Source organism: Peromyscus eremicus, chromosome 5 (genome assembly GCF_949786415.1).
Source record: "Peromyscus eremicus chromosome 5, PerEre_H2_v1, whole genome shotgun sequence".
Lineage (NCBI taxonomy): Eukaryota > Metazoa > Chordata > Mammalia > Rodentia > Cricetidae > Peromyscus > Peromyscus eremicus.
This window is the reverse complement of record NC_081420.1, coordinates 132015674-132022420: the sequence shown is the minus strand read 5'-3', so window position 1 is coordinate 132022420 and position 6747 is coordinate 132015674.

The window sequence follows — 6747 nt, the reverse complement described above, 5'->3', positions numbered from 1 at the left end:
AGACCTCGATTTGGGGGGATGTGGGGATGTGGGGTGGCTTGGGAAAGAGGGGTGGGGGATGGGAGGAGGGGTGAGGGAGGAGGGGGGATCTGTGGATAGTATGTGGAGTGAGTAGAAAATTTCTTAATAAAGAAAAATGAAAGAAAAAAAAAGAAATCTATGAAAATACTAAGAGCCGAGCAGTGGCGGCACATGTCTTTAATCCTAGCACTTGGATGGCAGAAACATGTGGATCTCTGAGTTCAAGGCCAACCTGGTCTACAGAGTGAGTTCTAAGACAGCCATGGCTATGCAGAGAAACTCAGTTTCAAAAATCCAAAACCAAACCAAACAAAAAACCAAATAAAAACAAAACAAAACAAAACAAAACAAAACAAAACAAAAACAACCAACCAACCCACAAACAAACAAACAATCCAGGAAATCTGGGACAGTATGAAAAGGCTAAATCTAAGAATAATAGGAATAGAGGAAGGAAGAGAAACCCAGGTCAAAGGCCCAGAAACTATTTTTAACAAAATCATAGAAGAAAATTTCCCCATCCTAAAGAAGGAGATGGCTATCAAGGTACAAGAAGCATACAGAACACTAAATAGACTGGACCAGAAAAGGAAGTCTGCATAGCACATAATAATCAAAACACTACATGTACAGAACAAAGAAAGAATATTAAAAGCTTCAAGGAAAAAAAGACCAAGTAACATATAAGGGCAGACATATTAGAATAACATCTGACTTCTCACTGACTGCTCTTCCAGAGGTCCTGAGTTCAATTCCCAGCAACCACATGGTGGCTCACAACCATCTGTAATGAGATCTGGTGCCCTCTTCTGGACTGCAGTCATACATGCTGTATACATAATAAATAAATAAATCTTAAAAAACAAACAAACAAACAAACAAAAAAAACAAAAAAAAAAATCTGACTTCTCAATGGAGACTCAAAGCCAGAAGAGCCTGGACAGATGTGCTGCAGACTCTAAGAGAACACAGATGCCAGTCCAGACTACTATACCCAGTAAAATGCTCTATCATAATAAATGGAGAAAATAAGACATTCCATGATAAAACCAAATTTAAGCAGTTATCTGTCTACAAATCTATCCCTATAGAAGGTACTAGAAGGAAAATTGTAAACTAAAGAGGTTCATCACACTGAAGAAAACACAAGGAATAAATAATCTCAGACTAGCAAATCAAAAGAGGGGAAACAGACAGACAGACAGACAGACAACACACACACACACACACACACACACACACACACACACACACACACCAACAGCTAAATAATAGGAATCAACAAGCACTGCTCATTGGCATTTCTTAACATTAATGGTCTCAATCTCCCAATAAAAAGATACAGGCTAGATGTGAAAACAGGATCCATCCTTCTACTGCATCCAAGAAGTACACCTTAACATCAAGGACAGATGTCACCACAGGGTAAAAGGATGAAAAAAGATATTCCAAGCAAATGAGCCTAAAACGCAAGGTGGTGTAGCCATTTGAGAATCTGACAAAATAGAATTCAAACCAAATCTAGTCAAAAAGAGAAAGGGAAGGATACTACATACTAATCAAAGAAAAAAAAATCCACCAGGAGAACATTGCAATTCTTAACATCTATGCACCAAACACGAGGGCACCCAAGTTGGTAAAGAAACACTACTCCAGCTTCAATCCCTTACTGACCCCACACAGTGATCATGGGAGATGTCAACATACCAGCCACTGTTGCTAATAGACAGGTCATCCAGACAACAACTAAACAGAGAAATGCTGGAGCTAACTGACATTACAAACCCAATGGACCTAACAAATGCCTACAGAACATTTCACCCGCGTACAAAAGAATGTACCTTCTTCCCAGCACCCCATGGAACTTACTCCAAAATAAACCACATACTAGGTCACAAAGCAAGTCTCAACAGATACAAGAAAATTGAAATAACACATTTCATCCTATCGGACCACCACAGATTAAAACTGGATATCATTATCAACAACAGAAAGCTTACAAACTCGTGGAAACGGAACAACTCACTACTGAATGAAAAACTGGTTGACAGAAATTAAGATATTAAAGACTTTCTAGAATTGAATGAAAATGAAAACACAGCATACCCAAACTTATGGGATACAATGAAGGCTGTTCTAAGAAGCAAGTTCATAGCACTAAGTGCCTTTAAGATCTCTCTTGGAGAGATCTCATACTAGTAACTTAACAACACACCCAAAAGCTCCAGAACAAAAGGAAGAAATCACACCCAAAAGGAGCAGACAGCAAGAAATAACCAAACTCAGGGCTGAAATGAATGAAATAGAAACAAGAAACACAGTACAAAGACTCAATGAAACAAAGCTTCTTTGAGAAAATCAGTAAGATTGAAAAAGCCTTATCCAAATCAACTAAAAGGCAGAGAGTACCAAAATTAGCAAAGTAGAAACGAAAAGGGACATAACAATAGACATCAAGAAAATCCAGAGAATCATAAGGACATATTTTAAAAATCTGTACTCTATCAAATTGAAAAATCTAAAAAAAAAAGTAACTTTCTTGATACATACTGCTTACCAAAGTTAAATCAAGATCAGATAAACAAGTTAAATAGGTGTATAACCCCAATGGATGCAGTCATTAAAAGTTTCCCAACAAAAAAACTAGGGCCAGACTGTTTCAGCATGGAATTCTATCAGGCTTCCAAAGAAGAGTTAATGCTAATACTCCTCAAATTATTCCACAAAGTAGAAACAGAAGGGACGTTGCCCAATTTGTTTTATGAGGCCACAATTACCCTGATATCCAAACCAAATAAAGACCCAATTTCCCTTATGAACATAGATACAAAAAGTCTCAATAAAATACTAGCAAACTGAACCCCCAAAGAACACATCAAAATGATCATCCACCATGATCGAGTAGGCTTCATCCCAGAGATGCAGGTAGGATGGTTCAACAAATGTAAATTGATAAATGTAACCCACCATATAAACACACTGAAAGAAAAAAATCCACCTGATCATTTTATTAGATGCAGAAAAGACCTTTGTTAAAATCCAACACTCCTTCATGATAAAAAATCCTGGAGAGGTCAGGGATACAAGGGACATACCTAAACATAATAAAGACAGTTTACAGCAAGCCCATAGCCAAGATCAGCTTAAATGGAGAGGAACTCAAAGCAATTCCACTGAAGTCAGGAACAAGACACAGTTGTCCACTCTCTCCATACATTGTGTCAGGGCTTCCTCCTCCTCTTTTTAAATTTTATCTTATTTTTTTTATTTTATTCTATTCATATTTTTTCTTCTCTCTTTTTACCCAACTGGTCCTTTGTGTATATATTATGGCTTTGAGTTTAGTGTTTTTATGGGATTTCTGAGTGTGCAAATGAGTGGGTCTGTTTCTTGTGCCTTCTCTTGCGTCCTTTTCTTTTGTCCTATTTTAATGTTTTAGTTTTTGTTTTATTATATTATATTATCCATTAGAAGTCTGTTCGTTTTTTAATGAGAGACAGAAGGAGGTGTAACTGGGTGGGAGGCGAGGTGGGGAGGAGCTGGGAGGAATGCAGGGAGGGGAAACCATAGTCAGGATACATTTTGTGAGAAAAAAAATCCATTTTCAATAAAAGGAAAAAAATTACAAAAAAGCAGAAAGAAATAAAGAGAGAATGGGCTCAGAGGCTCTCCAAAGTGGGATGAAAAATCACCTCCATAGTGTCAAGCGTCAGTGATTCTACAGCCATGGGAAAATCAGTGGAACCAATTATCCTTGGAAGGACTGTGGTCAGTTAAGCTTCAGGAAATCTCAGTAAGATCCCTTAGGCCCGAGTCCAGCCGACCCTGATGAAACAATGAGTTAGCAATGTCAGAATTCTAAATTCTCAAATGAGCTCGGCTACTGTGCTCCCTAACCCTCCCTTGCCTCCATTTCCCTGCCTGCCAAATGCCATTGGTCTCCCTGGGTGATTTTCAGGCATAACCAACAGAAGGGATTAGAGGCCCAACTACCATTCAAATCGCTAATAAATGTGGTATTTTGTAGTCAATTATTTGCATCTAAACCTTTTATGTTCTTCCTTGGCATCCTACACCCCTGTCTGTCTTCTTGGGCTTTTCTGCCTGCTCCTTATGAAGGACCAGAGATATTCTGATGTCAATATGGTGCTGTGTCTTGAGGTACAATTACAGTCTGGAGGTAGAGAGAATTGGTCATGCTGTGAAATTTAAAGCAATAGTGGTTCATGGGAGAAACTCACCTAAGAGGCATCACTAGCCTAGCAAACAAAGAAGCAGTTAGAAAAAATTTCACAGCAGCCCTGAATGTCACAACGCCATGTGGGCGTTGGTATCTGTGCTCAGGTCAGACAGCGCCTGGACAAAAAGTAACAGAGAGATTCCAAAGGCTGAGAAAAATAATAAACTTGCCAGTGTGTTGGAAATTAAAGTGATTCCCCGAGCATAAATAATGAACATAACATTGATTGAAGTAAATGATGTACTGTGCTTTATAAATGTTATTTGAATAACTGATATTGTACTTTGCTGGGCTATGGTTTCACATGCATTCGGTTATGCATTTTAATGTCCCCCCCCCCTCCAAACAGTCTTTCAAATCAGTATAAATTGCTGTGCCTAGCAGGCATGTCTTGATCTTTAGCTGCCATGACAACAGGATACAGAGAAATGCATTTTCATAACAATTGCTAGCAATGTTGAGAATCACTGTTACTTTGTGTCAGGGAACAGCTGGCTATGGGAAGAAAACAGCATTGTTTCCCTTAACTTGAAAGCTTTTGTTGTAATAATTGAAAAAATAGGTAGAAAAATTGTTGTTTAAGGATAAAGTGGGTAGGTGGGAACAAAGCCCTGGAATGCAGGAGGTGGCTAGAGGAGGGAGCGGGAGACAGAGGGGAGGGGGGAGAGAGATATGGGGGGGGGAAGAAGAGAGGAAGAGAGGAGGGAGGGAGAGTGGGAGGGGGCAGGCAGGGAGAGGGAAAGAGGAGGGGAGGGAGGAAGAGGGAGAGAGTTGTGGGAGAATGATCTTGGTGGTTTGCAGAAGCTGTTTCCTTAAGGTCTGTGGTTAACTTGGTCCTTGGCTGGGGTTGCAGTTCTGTGGTAGAGAGCTTGCCCACTGTGAGCAAAGCCTTGGAGACCATCACACCCGTGAACAAACAAACGAAGCTCGTTCCCTAGTCTGGGGCACGGCTGGCAATTGTTGTGTGTGTAGGCCACTGGGTGCGAGCTTGAGAAGGGAACTTCAGGAGTCTGGTGGCTTCTGTCCTCGTTTCCTAGCTTAGGATGGAAGCAGGTTTGCTGTGTTGGCCTTTGTTCTCACTGCGGTGTGTTACTTACCTGTTCCCGGACCCAAACCTCCGAACAGAGCCAGAGCAACCTCTGTCTCCCTCTTTTTGTGTATGTATGTTGTGTGCGTTGTTTGTGTGCATGTGTGCCTGTTTGTGTTGAGGCACAAGGTTGCTGCTGGGTGACTTTTTGATCTCTTTCCACCTTAAATATCTTTCTACCTTAAATATTAAGGCTAGATCTCTCATTGAATCCATATTGGTTCTGAGATTTTGGGATTCTCTGACTCTGCCTTTCTGAAGGCTGGGATTAGAGGCAGCCATGATGCTCACCTGACTTTTATACGGCCCTGGGGATCCAAACTCTGGTCCTCACGCGTATGTATCTCCTAGCCATCTCCCCAGCCTACCTTTCTCTTTAGGAACTGATTCTCTCTGGTGTTTTGTTACAGTGGCAGGAGGCCGATTTACAGAGGTGAGAGATTGCCCTGGGTTATCTGTGTGGGCCCTTGTGCACGCATAAATGTCCCTAGAAGAGGACCAAAGAGAGATTTGATACGTGGTGGAGAAGGTGGTATAGAGATGGAGCAGGAGCTTTGGAGGCCATGGCCTCATGTGAGACAGGAAGATGTGAGAAGGAATAGGAAACAGATTCCCCAGGAGTCTCCGGGGAATGCTCCATTCTTTGACGTCAGCGGAGTAACTGTGGCCTCAGACATCTGCCTTCTAGAACTGTGAGGCTAGATTTCTGTCGCCTTAAACTACCACGTGTGTGCTCGCCTGCTACCCCGTACTACAAGCATGTCGCCACAGGGAAACACAGACACAGTTAATTGAAAGAGGCTAAATGTGAAATCCTAAGGGGCGGCAGCTGGCCAGAGGTTTGTAACAAGAGCAAAGGCTGTTGAAGGATGCCCGAGTGTCACTGGTCTTTTCCCTTTGTTTAGTTTATATTACTATTCTCATCTTTTCTTGCTGGTGAGTCGTGTAAGTCAATGACTCCCATTCCAGGCATACACCATTTTCTACCTCTTCTCTTTTACCTGGGCCACTCTGTCACCCTGGGTCCCTTTAGACCTTGGTGCTTCTTTGGGTCCTGTCTTCTTTGTCATATTCTCCTTGGATGATCCCTTCCACCCCCAGGACCTCAGCCATCCCCCCATTGCTTCCAAAGATCGTTATTTACAGTTCCTCCCTCCTTTTATTCTAGGTTTGTGTCTGATTCTGCTCTTGTGTGTTAGCTTTCTGTGACTGTAACAAAATACCTGAGCTAATCAACTTAAAACAGAGAGCATCTTTTTTTTTTTTTTTTTTTTTTTTTTTTTTTTGGCTTATACTTTTTGGAGTTCCAGTTCATGGTCATCAACCTCATTGCTTTTGGGCCTGCGGTGAGGCAGTACATCCTGGTGGGAGTGTGTGGCAGAACAAACCATCCCCTCAC